The sequence below is a fragment of the Hylobates moloch genome, unplaced genomic scaffold (assembly GCF_009828535.3).
Source record: "Hylobates moloch isolate HMO894 unplaced genomic scaffold, HMol_V3 SCAFFOLD_9, whole genome shotgun sequence".
NCBI lineage: Eukaryota > Metazoa > Chordata > Mammalia > Primates > Hylobatidae > Hylobates > Hylobates moloch.
Window position 1 is genome coordinate 12,803,401 of NW_026652284.1, and position 15,076 is coordinate 12,818,476.

A 15,076-nucleotide genomic window follows, 5' to 3' on the forward strand; every position below is an offset into this window, starting at 1 on the left:
GACAGCACATGTTTACAGCATGGTTTACTGAATTTTTTTTTTTCTCTATTATTTTTTATTCCCTCAAATTTGATCCGAATTTATCAGTATTTTTTAAAGTTTTTAAAATTTCATATTTTTCTCTTAACCTGACAAAACCTGTCCTCTGCCTTGCCCCCAGTTTTCAGTTGATTCACATTATTCCAAAAATATTTGTGAAGGCTGTCATTTGCTAAAACCAAATTTTCTTTGCTATGTATATAACTTCAAGTTAATTGAATATTTGTGCAATCTCAGAGTTCAAAACCTAATACCTCCAATTTTAGAAATTTCCTTCACAGATCACTATTTTTACCATGTCTTTAAGAATAAGACACATAATTTCGCAACAGCACAAATAATTAATACCCCCATTATGTGAAGAAAACGCTGAGCTCTAAATGAGTCTCTTCGTATACCAATTCCTATGACTGCTGATCAAGTCAATTTTAATAGTTTCCTATATGTTTAAGGTCTGTTGCTCGCAAACCAAGGCCTGGATGATTATAAAATATACTGGTCAGTGAATTGTACTGGGAGTTCACTGCAACACAATTCATTTAGGAGTTGCACCTTGGCCTCAAACAGACAAACGTAGTCTTCAAAAGTAATGGAAGCTCTTCGTCACAAAAATCTAATACAGTCTTGGAGCATGTGCCCAAGAATGGTATTAAAGCAAGGGTCCAATAAACTTGACTGACCTAAACCTGTCATTGTGTTGTAACATTCACCATCCTAAGATGGGAAAAATGATCCTCACCTATAAGAATTTTAGAAGTTTAATGAGAAATTAAAATAAAGACATCCATTTTCTTTAATGTTGTACAAGAAAGTATGAGTAGAACCAGAAGTAAATAAACATTATCACATTCGTTTCCACCACTATCTAGTTCTTCATACTAATTTTACTATTCAAACAATAGAGATTTAGGGGTCGCAAAAGAGATAAAACCAAAAATCTTTTCTACCACATTTATTCTACGCTGTTTGTAGCTGTGCTCACAGAGACAAGCGGCTTCTTTTACTTTTCCACTGCGCAGGAATTCAGTTGTATATAAAATTGAACCTTCTCAACAGCTGAGGGAGACTAGAAATGATGGGTCCATATCCTGGTGCATTGTCATACAATTCAAACAATGGTGCAGCTACAAGCTTGTAATTTTTAGGGACTGCAAGCAAGGCTTTTTCTTGAAGCTGAACCAGAAACAACTTCTTATGTTCCTTAGGCTTTGTAATATGTGCAGGAATATATGGATACTGAGGGGGTTCAAAATTTGGTCTCCACCAGCTACCAATGCAGCCGTCAATGACCCAGTCTTACAAAACTCCATCCTGATGACCCAGTATCTCTGTCATTAAGCGTTTTAGTCCTTCAACTTCATCGTCTCCTCGGTTAAGTTCACCACCAGGTAGTTTGAAGAAAGTTGTTCCCAGCTGCAGCAGTAACACATGGGGTAGCCGGTGCTCATGTACAATCAGAACCCCTTCTACAGTCATCCTCACTCCAATTTTATCAAATTCTTCCCTCATGCGCTGAAATCTGGCTGCAACAGAGCTGTCCTTCTCGTAGAGGGGCTCTTTTGTACCAAAAGTTTAATTGGTAAGAGGGTACAGGTTGATGGTGCGCTCCAGGGTGAGGGGCTTGGTCTGCTGGATGTACTTGTTGCCGAACTGAGTGACCCCCGGGGCCAGCCGGTCTGCGAGCGATTGGGTGGTACCACAGACATGCTGGCGAGCTCCCGGGCTGGTGGCGAGCAGAAAGTGGCAGGCAGGGGAGACTTTCCCCATGTGGGAAGCGGTTATCTGCGACCCCCTCAGTGGCTACTGCCCACCATTAATAGGAGAGTGCAAGAGGAGGCCCTGAATATTTTAAGCCCACTATTGGGACCTACTGCTCAGATAAGATTCCTTTCAAAATATTACTGCCCATAGACAATGCATCTGGTCATCCAAGAGCTCTGATGAAGGTGTACAAGGAGATTAATGTTGTTTTCATGCCTGCTAACACAACATTCGTTCTGTAGCCCACGGAACAGGGAGTAATTTAGACTTTCGAGTCTTGCTATTTAAGATGTACATTCTGTAAGGCTATAGCTGTCACAGATAGTGATTCCTCTGATGTATCTGGGCAAAGTCAATTGAAACCTTCTAGAAGGGATTCACCATTCTAGATGCTATTAAGAACATTCATGATTTATGAGAACAAATCAAAATATCAGCATTGACAGGAGTTTGGAAGAAGTTGATTCTAATCCTCATGGATGACTTTGAGGGTTCAAGATTTAAGGGGAGAAAGTAACTGCAGTCGTGTTGAAGATAACAAAAGAACTAGGATTAAAAGTGGAGTCAGATTATGTGACTGAGTTATTGCAGTCTCATGATAAAACTTAAATGGAGGAGAAGCTGCTTCTTAAGTGGTTTATTGAGATGGAATCTATTCCTGATGAAGATACCATGAACATTGTTGAGATGACAACAGAAGATTTGTAATATTACATAAACTTAGTTGATAAAGAAGTGGCAGGATTTGAGAGGACTGACTTCAATTTTGAAAGAAGTTCCACTGTGTATAAAATGCTATCAAACAGCATTGCATCTTTCCTGAAAGGAAGAGTCCATTGACGTGGCAAACGTTACTGTTGCTTGTTTTAAGAAATGGCCATAGCCATTCCAGCCTTCAGCAACCACCACCCTGATCAGTCAGCAGCCATCAACATCAAAGCAAGAGTACTCCACCAGTAAAAAGATTACAGCTTGCTAAAGGCTCAGAAGAGCATAAGCATCTTTTATCATTTTTTTTTTTTTGAAACAGGGTCTCAGTCTGTGGCCCAGGCTGGAGCACAGTGGCATGATTGTAGCTCACTGTAGCTTTGGCCTCTTATGGTGTTAAAATGTTTTTTTTTTTCCCCTTTTTGGAATAAAATTGAGATTATATAGTGGGCCTTGTTAATGTTCTTACTCAGCAAAGTAAACAATTAACAAACTTATCTTTGTCCACACAGGGGACCATGAAACTTTTAAAATTGAAGTACAGCACTTACTAATCAGAAGTGTAGTATGGCTCAGTGAGTTATCACAAGTGAATACATCTGTATAACCACTTCTCAGCACACAAAGTGCACTGCACTTATCTGCTCTTGGAAATGCCTCATGCCTCCTTTTAACCATCTCCTCCAACTTCTCCCAAGCATGCCCTGTATCCTGACTTCTTCCAATATAGTGTAGTTTTGCCTGTTTTTGACCTTAGATGAATGGAATCATAGAATATGCTTTTCTTTCTGTCTGGCTCCTTTTGCTCAACCCATTTTGGGATTTCTCCATGTTGTGTGCAGCAGTAGTTGGCTCTTTTTCATTACTATATAGTATTCTGCTGTATGAACATATTACACACATTTAATATGTTTACACTTAATGGTCTTTTGGGTTATTTCTACTTGGGACTATTATGAAAAGTACATGATAATGCATTCTTTTTCAAGTTTTTTTGGTGTACATGTACACATATTCCTAGGAGTAGAACTGGATCATGGATGTGCCTGTGCTCAGCCTTCAAAAAGATATTTAAATTGGCCATTTGGACATGGATTGTCAAGTGTTTGTTCAAGGCTTTTGTCCATTTCTGTATTGGGTTATCTGTGTTTTCCTTATTAAATTTTAAAAGTTTATATAGAGTGTGCATGCCAGTCTTTGGGGCATATGGGTGGTGGATGTGGCTTACCTTTTCACCCTCTGACATTGTTGATGAGCAGAAACTTCCTATTTTAATGTAATCCACAATATTAATATTTTTCATAGGCCACCACACCCAGCCTATGTTATCTTTTAGAAGCTTTATTGTTAACCTTTTATATTTGGATCTAAAATCTACCTGAAATTAATTTTTGTGTATGGTGTGAGTTAGGGGTCATGATTCTTCATTTTTTGTATGAATATCCTATTGTCCCAGAGCCATTTATTAAAAATGTTATTTTGCCAAGGTGGGAGGATCACAGGGTCAGGAGTTTGAGACTGGCCTGGCCAATATGGTGAAACCCTATCTCTACTAAAAACACAAAAATTAACTGGGGGTGGTGGCATGTGACTGTAGTCCCAGCTACTTGGGAGGCTGAGACAGAAGAATCACTTGAACCAGGGAGGCAGAGGTTGCAGTGAGCTGAGATTGTGCCACTGCACTCCAGTGACACAGCGAGACTCTGTCTCAAAAAAAAAAAAAAAAGGTTATTTTTCTGCCCCATGTTCTGAAGTGCTCTTTTTGCCATGAATCAAGTGTCCATCTATATGTGGTCTGTTTTGGACTCTCTTCTGTTCTTTGATCTGTTTACCTGTCCTGTACTCACACTACACTGTTTTAATTACTTTGGGGTATCAGGCTTGCTATACAAGAGTGTAAGTCCTCCAGCTTTGCTTCAGATCTAACTGGTGAAGTTGGCAGGCTCACCAGGTATACATGTTGTAAGAGTTAAAAAGAAGAAAGAAACATGAAAAGTGGCTCAACGGTCAAAGACAGGTTTATTTTGGAGAATAAACCTGAGAGGGGCTTCTGGCTGGTTTCAGTCAGGAGCCTTCTCTCTTACAAAGGATATTTAAGGGTTTAGGGAGGGAGAGCTTATCGCAGGCTCAGAATGTTTCTGTGTAGAGGAGTTTTATTGAGGGGTTGGGATGTCTCTGGTTGCGGGGGAGGTTATCGTGGGGCTGGCATGTTTCTGGTCAGAGGGGAGTTTATTTCAGGGTTGGAATGTTTCTGGTCAAAGTTGTCACTTGTGGTTTATGGTCACACTGACATTGGCCATTAGGCTGATGTTTTTCGGCTGGATTTAAGTGGTTTTCAATCACCTAAATTGGTGGTGTTTGTCCAAGATAGTGATGCTCCCGCGCTGTCACATGTCAGATGTACAGCTCAGAGGAATGTGCACATAGCATCTGGATTGGCAATAAACTGACTTTTCTGTGTGCTCATTGTGTCCCAGACCCATGCTAAGTCATCTATATACATTGTTTCAGTTGTTCTTTGAGGTCCTTATTATCCATGGATGACTGATATTGGAAAAGGTCTCTCAAACTTAGATTGCCTTGATTGTTCTTGGTGTTTTTTATTTCCATAATACATTTTATAATTAGTTTATCAATGTTCACAATGATATCTAAATGTAATTTGATGTTTTATTGATTCATGGTCAGTTTGAGAATAGACATCTTTTCAGTACCAAATCTAGTGCAGGGGTCAGCAAATTTTTTCTGTAAAGATCCTGATAGCAAACATTTCTGGCTTTGCAGACCAGATGGTATCTGTCACAGTACTCAACTCTGTCATTGCAGTGTGAAGTAGCCATAGGCAATATGCAAGAAAATGAATGTGGCTGTGTTTCAATAAAACTTTATTTACAAAAAGAGGCAGTGGGTCAGATTCAGCCTCGGGTTATAGTTTACTGACATCTGTTCTAATCCATGAGCATGCCTTCCAAGTTCTTTCATATCTGTGAAATCAAGAAGTCTGGGGATCATATCCTGTTATCCTCATCCTTTGTAATCTTTCCTCATGCTTCCATCCTGCGTTGCACTATAGTTGTTTGCATTTTTTTTTGAGATGGAGTCTTGCTGTGTTGCCCAGGCTGGAGTGCAGTGGCATGATCTTGGCTCACTGCAAGCTCTGCCTCCTGGGTTCATGCCATTCTCCTGCCTCAGCCTCCTGAGTAGCTGGGACTGCAGGCACCTGCCACCACGCCTGGCTAATTTTTTGTATTTTTAGTAGAGATGGGGTTTCACCATGTTAGCCAGGATGATCGCAATCTCCTGACCTTGTGATCGGCCCGCCTCAGCCTCCCAAAGTGCTGGGATTACAGGTGTGAGCCACTGTGCCCAGCCCCAGTTGTTTGCATTTTTATTAGAATCTATGATCAGGTCATGAGTCATTGAAGAGCAGGGACTGGGTTTTTTCCATGTGTCTTTTCCCTTTGGTGCTGTATACAATGTCTGACACATAATACTGGTGCATTAAGTTACTAGGGTCTGAATCTGATGTTGAAGAGAAACTGGGAAAGCATGGGGTTTAGAAGCTCACTCTTAGGTGCCTGGTCCCTGGATTTCTCTGCCTTTTCTGTAGTGCTTTTGGGAAAATCCATGGCACCAAGACTTGGCTCTGTCTATTCTTTACAGATCATCGGTCTCCTCGCCCCCAACTCTTGTATTTTTCCAGTAAAGTTCTGTATCCTGCGAAGATACGGAAAGATCATGTATGTATTAGACTTTGGGCCACTTGAAAGCTACGTCTGTGTTTACTGATCCCCTGGCCTCTAACATAACACTTCATGAGTTTTGAATGAATGAAGGGACTAACAGAAGGAGAAGGTTATTTCTGTTTCGTGGAAATCCCTTGGAAATGTCTCTTGTGGTCGCATTTTTATCAGGATGGTTACACTTTGCATCTGGCTTCCTAGGAGAAGGGTTTATTTGGGGCTCCTTTTTCAGCACCACCTGGCAGAGCTGCTTGTGCTTGCTGTGCTGGGAGTTTTTGCTGAGGTCTGCCCCTGAATGGGAAGGATGGGAATCGTGGCTGAATGCATCTGGGGTTTCCTTCTCTCCCAGATTTACAGCTTTAAAGGCACCCTGAGAAAGCATGACTCATCAAGTCACAGTCTTGGAGGCTCTTGGGACCAATCAGGGCAGCTGGCATGAAGACACCCTGTCCAGCTTTAGAGTCAATGGTGGGATCACCTTCCAGAATTCTCCAGTGCAGCTCAGAAATCCGGCTCTTTTGGAATTTTTTTTTCTTACTTTTGGTTGTATTTTGTAAAGTTGTACCATTTTATTTCTGTAGTTTAGTGTTTAGAACATTCGTCAGCACATAGTAGATGGACAAGGACTTAGAACCTAACTAATGAGGTTGATGGGCTCGCCAGTTGCACAGGTCAGAAGGACAGCTCAGGAGATGTGCACACAGCAGCTGGAATGGCCATACAGTCGACCTGGAGCAACCTGGGGGTTAGGAGTACTGACATCTTCCTCCTGGGCAAAAATCCATGTGTAAGTTTTGGCTTTCCAGAACTTAACTACCAATAGCCTACTGCTGACTGGAAGCCTTACTGATAATACACACAATCAATTAGCACATATTTTGTAGGTTATATGTATTATGTACTATATCCTGACAAGATATAAAAAGCTAGAGAAAAAAGGTTATTAAGAAAATAATAAAGAAAATATAATTACTGTGGCTGGGTGTGTTGGCTCACACCTGTAATCCCAGCACTTTGGGAGGCTGAGGCGGGTGGATCACGAGGTCAGGAGATTGAGACCATCCTGGCTAACATGGTGAAACCCCGTCTCTACTAAAAACACAAAAAATTAGCTGGGCGTGGTGGCGGGTGCCTGTAGTCCTAGCTACTTGGGAGGCTGAGGCAGGAGAATGGTGTGAACCCGGGAGGCGGAACTTACAGTGAGCTGAGATCGCGCCACTGTACTCCAGCCTGGGCGACAGAGCAAGACTCTGTCTCAGAAAAAAAAAAAAGAAAAAAAAGAAAGAAAAGAAAAAGAAAATATAATTACTGTTTGTTAAGTGGAAGTGGATCATCATAAAGGTCATGATCCTCGTCGCCTTCATGTTGAGTAGGCTGAGGAGGAGTAGGACAAGGAGGGGTTGGTCTTGCTGTCTTAGGGGCAGCAGAGGCAGAAGAAGTGGTGGAGGTGGAAGGGGAGGAAAGGCAGGCACACTTGATGTCACTTTTATTGAAATATATCCTATATAAGTGGACCCATGCAGTTCAAAGCTATGTTGTTTGAAAGTCCACTATAGTTAAATCCTAGGAAATGTCCAGTTGATGTATAGTGAAATCCTAGGATTTGCTGATGGATTGAATGCTGGGGAGTGAGGGCAAGAGAAGAGTGGATGCTGACCATGCGGGTCTGCCCTGGATGGCCTGTAGGACAGAGTGGCCATTGGCTGAGACAGTAGAGAATGTATGGGAGGGGCAAATATGGGGTGGTGGGGAAGAGCAGTGATTTGGTTTTGATAATGTTCTCTCTGTACTTTTGTTTTTTTCATGGCTCACTGCTTCCCAGAGCCCTAAACTCAATCTGCAAGCACCGGCTCAGTTATTCTTTGAGATTTTTATCATCCAAAGATGGCTAGAACTGGAAAAGACCCCTCCAGGTAAATCCATGTAAATGAAGGCTAAACATTCAAAGGTATGGCTTAAAAGATAGAAGACTTAGCAGTAAAACTGTAATTAAAAATTTTTAAATAATTTTTTGATGTAGCAAAATTTACGTGGGTATGAAGGGGACTTCAACTTCAGTAATATTTTCTTTTATTAAAATACACTGAAGCAAATAAAGTGATCATGTTTTAATTCTAGGCGATATAGTTCTTTTTAAAAAACAGCTTTATTGAGATTTAATTTATATATTGTGAAAGGGAAATAAATCTTAGGGCCCCAATATCACTAATCTAAAGGGAAAAGTCAAGCTGGGAACTGCTTAGGGCAAACCTGCCTCTGATTCTATTCAGTCATCCCTCTGCTCACTGAGATAAATGCATATCTGATTGCCTCCTTTGGAGAGGCTAATCAGAAACTCAAAAGGATACAACCATTTGTGTCTTATCTACCTATGACCTGGAAGTCCCTTCCCCCACTTCCAGTCGTCCATCAATTGCTTCGAGTTGTCTCGCCTTTCCAGACTGAACCAGTGTTCCTCTTACATACGTTGATTGATGTCTTATGTTTCCCCAAAATGTATAAAACCAAGCTGTGTCTGACCACCTTGGGCACATGTCATCAGGATCCCCTGAGGCTGTGTCACGGATGCGGGTCCTCAACCTTGGCAACATAAACTTTCTAAATTCACTGAGACCTGTCTCAGATATTCAGCATTCACAACATCATACAATTCACCCATTTGAAGTGTACAATTCAATGATTTTTAGTATATTCACAGGTGTATGCCACCATCAACAAAGTCAAATTTAGAGCATTTTTATCAGCTCACATAGAACCCCATACACTTTAGGTCTCACCCACTCCATATCCCCCGATTCCTTCCACCCCGGGTGACCACTCATCTGCTTTCTGTTTCTCTGTATTTGTCTATTCTGGACATTTCACAGCGATGGGATCATTGATTATGTGGTCTTTTTGTGACTGGCATCTTACACTTTACATAATGTTTTCGAGTAATTTCAGATACAATCCGTGTTCCTGCATGTATCAGTGCTTTATTCCTTTTCATGGCTGGTATAATTCTTTATACTTTGCCATAGTTTTGAAAGAGTCACCACTTGGCAGGATAATCTAATGTGGTTATGTTGAAAGGATGTTCTTATCTGTGAGCGCTAAATAAAGTGTCAAAGGGGGATGGGAGTGTGGGTGGTTGGAAAAGGCCTCAATGTGGCAGTGACTTTTGGGCAAAGATCTGAAAGAGATGAGTACCTGGGAGATGGTGCTCCAGGCAGATGGGATGGGAGGTCTAAAGACCCTGCGATAGATTAAGGAATGTCCCGGTGGGCAATGAACAAGGAGGAAATAGCAGGAAGTAAGGCCCGAGAGGCACTGAGCTGGGGTAGGCTATGGAGATCACTTGGGACCTTGTAGACTGTTGAAGGGAATTTAGATTTTGTTAGGGGTGAAAGGGGAAGCTGGGAATGCAGAAGTACCTTGACTGACATACAAGTTCAAGGACCTCTCTGGCCACCGGTTGAAAATGGACCGTAAGCACTAGAGGACAGAGGCAGAGAGTCCAGGTTGGGAAGAGTGGGTGTGATCATGAATTGGACTCAAGCACTGGGAGTTGCAAACAGAGTTGGGATCCATTTCAAAAATAGTGCTTGGAGGATTTGCTGATGATTGAAGGTGGGGAGTGAGGGCAGAAGAGTGAATGACCATGAGGGTCTCCCCTGGGTGGCCCATAGGATGGAGTGGCTATTGACTGAGGTGGTAGAGACTTGGGAGGGGCACATACAGGGTGGTTGGGGGGCAGATCGTGATTTGGTTTTGATAATGGTTTCTCTTTCCCTTTGCTTTTTTTCATTTCAAAGGATCTAGTTCTCATTTGAGTCTTCACTAATGAGTCACCTCCTAGGAAGCTTTCACCGATTCTCTCCCAAACTGGGTTGGAGTCTTGCTGGCTCCGACAGCACTTCATGCTTCCCTATGCCCTGGCTCACCATACTGTTACTACCCAGAGTGGGCAGGACAAGGACACAGCAGGCTGGCTCTCCGCCCTGGCTGGCCGAGACCACCGGTGAACACTGCATCTCCCTGCCAGGAGGATAGGGGCTTACTCTTAGTGTGGTGGCAATTCTGCCTATGTGAGCTGGAGGTGCTTTCTTTTCTTACCCTGAAATTTTCAAATGCTGTGTTTAGGACAAGAATGAAGCAATGAACAGTCTCCACTTGTGTTTCTGAGTCACCCGATGGCTTCCTCCCACATTTCCCCTGCCTTTTCCCTATTTTCAAGCCCCCTTTGCACAAAGGCATGTACACGTGTAGCCAGTGACATTGGGTCCTGATTACAGTGAAGCTTACAGGTCCTTGTTATTAATGAGTAAAAATAACCAGGCAATGAAAATAAGAGAGGAAGATTTATCTTTGTTTTAAGAGTTAAAAAAAAATCTCCTGGGAACTTCAGTGCATGACAGCCATAAATGGCTGTAAATTTTCCCAAGCACAAATCAGTATCTGAAGGTGACAAAATGCTGGCTGCAGTGACATATCATATTTAATATTGGGGTGAGAGTTAAAATAGCATCCTGCATATTTGCTATTTTTCCAAGTTAGGGCTTCAAAGGGAATAACTAGGGAGACAAGAAACATTTATCATCTATGATTTTTGCTCCCTTTCAAAGGTTAATCTTGCTATGGTGCTCAAAGAAAAAAACCTGCAAAAATATGTGTTCTAAATATGCATTTGTCCTAAAGTGGCTAAAATCCCATGTCACTTGATCCTTTGTTTTCCATGAAAACCCTCATGCAAGATTCTGTCATTGTAGTGTGGCAGCTATGCTAAAAAAGAGATGTCACATTTTCAGTTTCATCAAGTAGGATTCTTGTTTTTGTGACCCAATTTCCCTGTTCTACAAAGCCCTTTCAGAGGTCTTTTAAGATCACACATAATGCAGTCCTGGGTTTTGTTAATAGAAGTACAATGTCAAGGTGCCTGTGCCTTCCCTGGAATGAACCTGGTCCTAGTGCAGTTGGAGAAGAAAGACCCTGAGGAACTAGAAGGTCACACAGGAACCCTGAAGCAGGTTTGGAAGCCTTTCTGTGTAAAACAGAGCTGAGCACAGTGGGGCATTACAGAGAGGACTTAAAATGGGGCCTGGGAGCTGTTTACAGACACCTAAAAGGGTTTGAGAAGGAGGAAGTATTTTTTCTGCTCATCACATCAGAAGTCAAGTTTAGGAATAGCTGGGCAAAGTACCACCAGAGGTGGGTTAGGAGTTTGGTCTGTGTCCCAGGCAGACCTATGTCCAAATCCCAACTTCACTTTGATCCACTTTGGACCTGTGTTCAAATCCCAATGGTACTGTTGCATTCTTTCATTCAGTGGCTCTTGGTGGAGGATCTCTCTTGAGCCAGGCACATTTTTAGGCATGGAAAATACAGTGCATGCAGGATGGAGAAGGTTCCTTCCCCAAGAAGCTTACATCTTAGTGGAAAGCCAAAAGCTAGATCCATATTCTGATATTTAGAAGGTCGCATAGCAACTGAAGCAGAGGAAAGTGGATGTGTGGAGTGGAAGAGACACATGTACAGGGTGCTCAGAGGCTGCCCACGTTTGGGCTGAGACCTGAGTGATGGAAAAGATATGGTCACATGAACATCAAGGAGGAGGGCATCCCAGGCAGGGGCAGGGCCCCTGCAAAGATGCTACGGTGGGAACAAGCCTGGCAGTGGGTTCAAGGAACAGAAAAGAGAGCTGAGTCAATGGCAGAGGTGAAATTCCAGCTTGGCTCCATCCAATTTCAGAGTTGAAACTGTTAACTACAGAGCTGAGCTGCACATACTGGAGGAAGTGGAGGGTGTGTTTATATGCAGTAGTCAGAAATTTCATTGCCCAGGTTTTGGGGAGAAGATCAGTTTCCTGTAAACTAATAGCCTGTGACTTTAAAAACGTGCCATATCTGGGGTTCTTCTGAAAGTGCTTTCTCACATAGTTAAGAAACTTGGGTGGAGATCCCATTGTGTTACTTCCCTTTGCTGGGTCCTTCTGGGTCATGGATGATGATGATGATGATGACGATGGTGACATTGATGATGACAACTGTAACCATAGTAACAGCTTCTCTGAGAACTTGTTATATACCTGGCACTCTGCGTATTATCTCCCTGAATTCCTATTTTTCTTTTCTTATTGTTCTGATAACACTGAAGCTTAGAAAGGGTAAGTGACTTGCCCAAGGTCACACAACTTCAGTATGGCTTCTGAAATCATGCTTGTCACTAGTTTTCTGAATTGCAAATCAGGAGAAAATGAGTTGGAAAGTAGAGTTTAGAAACTCACTATTCCCAAGACACTGTTGCCTGTACAATGTGTGATTAACATAATAAAAAATTCAGGACATGATTTTTGTCCTGAATAAAATATTCATCCAGCAAGCCACTGCGTGGGGATGATGGTCAGAAGCATACATGGGCATATTTGGGGGAAAGGGTGACTTCTAGGTAGGAGAATTCTTTAAAACGTTGCCTTTTCATAAAATATTTTGATCTTTAATTTTGCTGAGTACATGCCTTGGAGTGAAAAACAAAATGCTCCATTTGAAGAAATCTTTTTTTTTTCTTTTCCCTGATCTCTAATTTTGGAGAAAGAGCTCTAACCAGGGGATAGATTCTAATCTTTGTTGTGTGCTCGAACAAGTTGTGAATTAGAGAGACTTCTCCTCCTGGGAATTAGTAGCTTTCTGCTTTGTAAAATAGATTTGAGAAGCCAGAGCTGGGCCAGCTGAGGGCCAAGGTCTGGCTTTTTTTTTTTTTTGAGACAGGGTCTCACTCTGTCACCCAAGCTGGATTGCAGTGGCAGGATCGTAGCTCACTGCAGCCCCGAACTCCTGGGCTCAGGCAATCTTTCCACCTCAGCTTCCCAAGGAGCTGGGATTACAAGCATGAGCCTGGCCCAAGGGTCTTTGATTCTAAGGTGGAGTTGGGCCCCTTGGACCCAGGAGTGGCACCTGAGAGGCACTTATCTGTGTTTTGTCTTGAATGTCTTTGTCTTGATTTAATCCAGTTAAAAACTCAGGCTGCTGGAGTGCATACCTTATGCATTCATTGGAGAGTGAGGTTGACTCCCACTGTGCACTCTTCATCTTCATGACTGCATTCAGGCTCCCAAGGAAGAGATGGATTGTCTGGGAGGCACACTGCAGCTCAGAAGCCTGCAGCCATCCATCATCACGACACCTTCTTTATGGGCAGAATGACTTTGGTGATGCTCACATCAATGTCAGCCTGGGGCTTTGGTGCTAGCCTTGAGCCTGACATCTGGGGGCACTTTGAGCAGCTACTAAAGATCTACTCATGGTTAATAAAGGGATCACATGAATGAGATAAAAGATGTGAACTAATTGGGAAGAACCTGGGGAGTCTAGCCACGGGAGGGTGTGTGGTTGGCATAGGAAAGGGATGGGGGCTAGGAAGTGTTTGATATTTTCTGGGAAAAGATCCAAAGCAGAGAAGGGAGAGAATTAAATTAACAGGTAGAATGTATTAAGCGTTTGCTAGGACCAGACCTTTTATTTATGCTAAATGCTTTGCCTGGGCCATTTTCATTAAATCCTCGTAGCAACTGCCTGAAGTAGGTATTATTGTTATATCCATTTGATAGGTGGGGAGGCTGAGGCACTGAGTGTTTGAGTCACTTCCTCCATGGTCACAATCTTGATTGGGTGGAGCCAGAATTTGAACTCAGGCAATCAGACTTTAGAGTCTAATGCTTAACCATTTCCCCCTACTGCTTCCTTATTTCCCCTTCTCTGTATATTATATAGCCACACTGTTTGCCATGTGACTTTGCTATGCATCTCAATAGAGATGGGGAACATCCTGCCCCCTCTTCCTACCATTTGATGTTGAACTTCGTCAGAAGATTTGATGTGGCCAGTCAAGTGTTGGTGGATGTGATTCAGTTACAGACTTTAAATGTGCTGGCATGAGTTAGCTCCAAGTCTCACGTTTCTGCTACCTGTTGTGAAAAGGACAAGCCCTGGGGAAGCTGCTTCTCCATGCGGTAGGCCTGAACCCCACCTGTAGCCTGAAGCCAGGGTGAGCCACCAGCAGACTGCAGCCTACCTGTCGACCCACAAATGAGAAATAAGTGCTTCCTGTAAACCAACGGGTTTGGGTATTGTCACATGTCATTATTACAATGGAATACAATGGGATCCCTGATACAATGGAATCTGCTAAACCATTTTTCCCCTTCTTCCCTTTCTCTTGTCTCCCCTTCCATTGAGCATCTACTTTGTGACCGGTACTGTGCTAGGGCTGGGGAAACAGACACAGACCCAGTCCTCATAAATTCCAGTCTTATGGGGGAGTTGTTAATAGGCAGACAAATTAAAATGCTGTACTTGAAATATAAGAAAAGCATAAAAATCATTGACTTAGTCACTGGAGAAGGTTTTACTAAGCTAGGAACCTTTGGCCTGGGTTTTGCAGGATTCATAGGAGTTTACCAGAGCTGATATTCTAGAGTAAAGAAGTGCTGGATTTAATCTCTGCATCCCTGGTTATCCCGTAACAGCCACTCAGTCTTGGGTCGGAGAGAGAACACTCCAGTGGTCCTTAGGGGGACCTGGACTGACCCCTCTTGGCCTGTCAAGATAATGCCCACAGATCTGCCCCACAGCCTTGTGGGTTGTGGCTCTATACCTCCAGTGTCTTACCGACCTCCCCCGACCCCTACAAGTCTGTCTTATCTGTCTGGACTTGAATAAAACAAGAAGCAGATCCCTCAGGTTCCCAGTAAAATCTTGTGGTCAGAGCATCTGTGTACAAAGTCCTTGGTTTTTCTCCTGATTAAATAATGAAGGGTCATTTATCTCTGTTCATGCTGGAAGAATTCAATT

At 42.6% G+C, this 15,076-nt stretch overlaps 1 protein-coding gene and 1 pseudogene across 2 annotated transcripts in view; one reads left to right on the forward strand and one right to left on the reverse strand.

The window, feature by feature from the left end:
- The window catches only part of KAZN (kazrin, periplakin interacting protein), a 1,219,269-nt gene that overhangs the window by 24,667 nt on the left and 1,179,526 nt on the right, over positions 1-15,076 (forward strand). The gene's annotated exons all lie outside the window — the stretch shown is intronic.
- LOC116812952 (cleavage and polyadenylation specificity factor subunit 5-like) lies at positions 996-1,745 on the reverse strand (annotated as a pseudogene).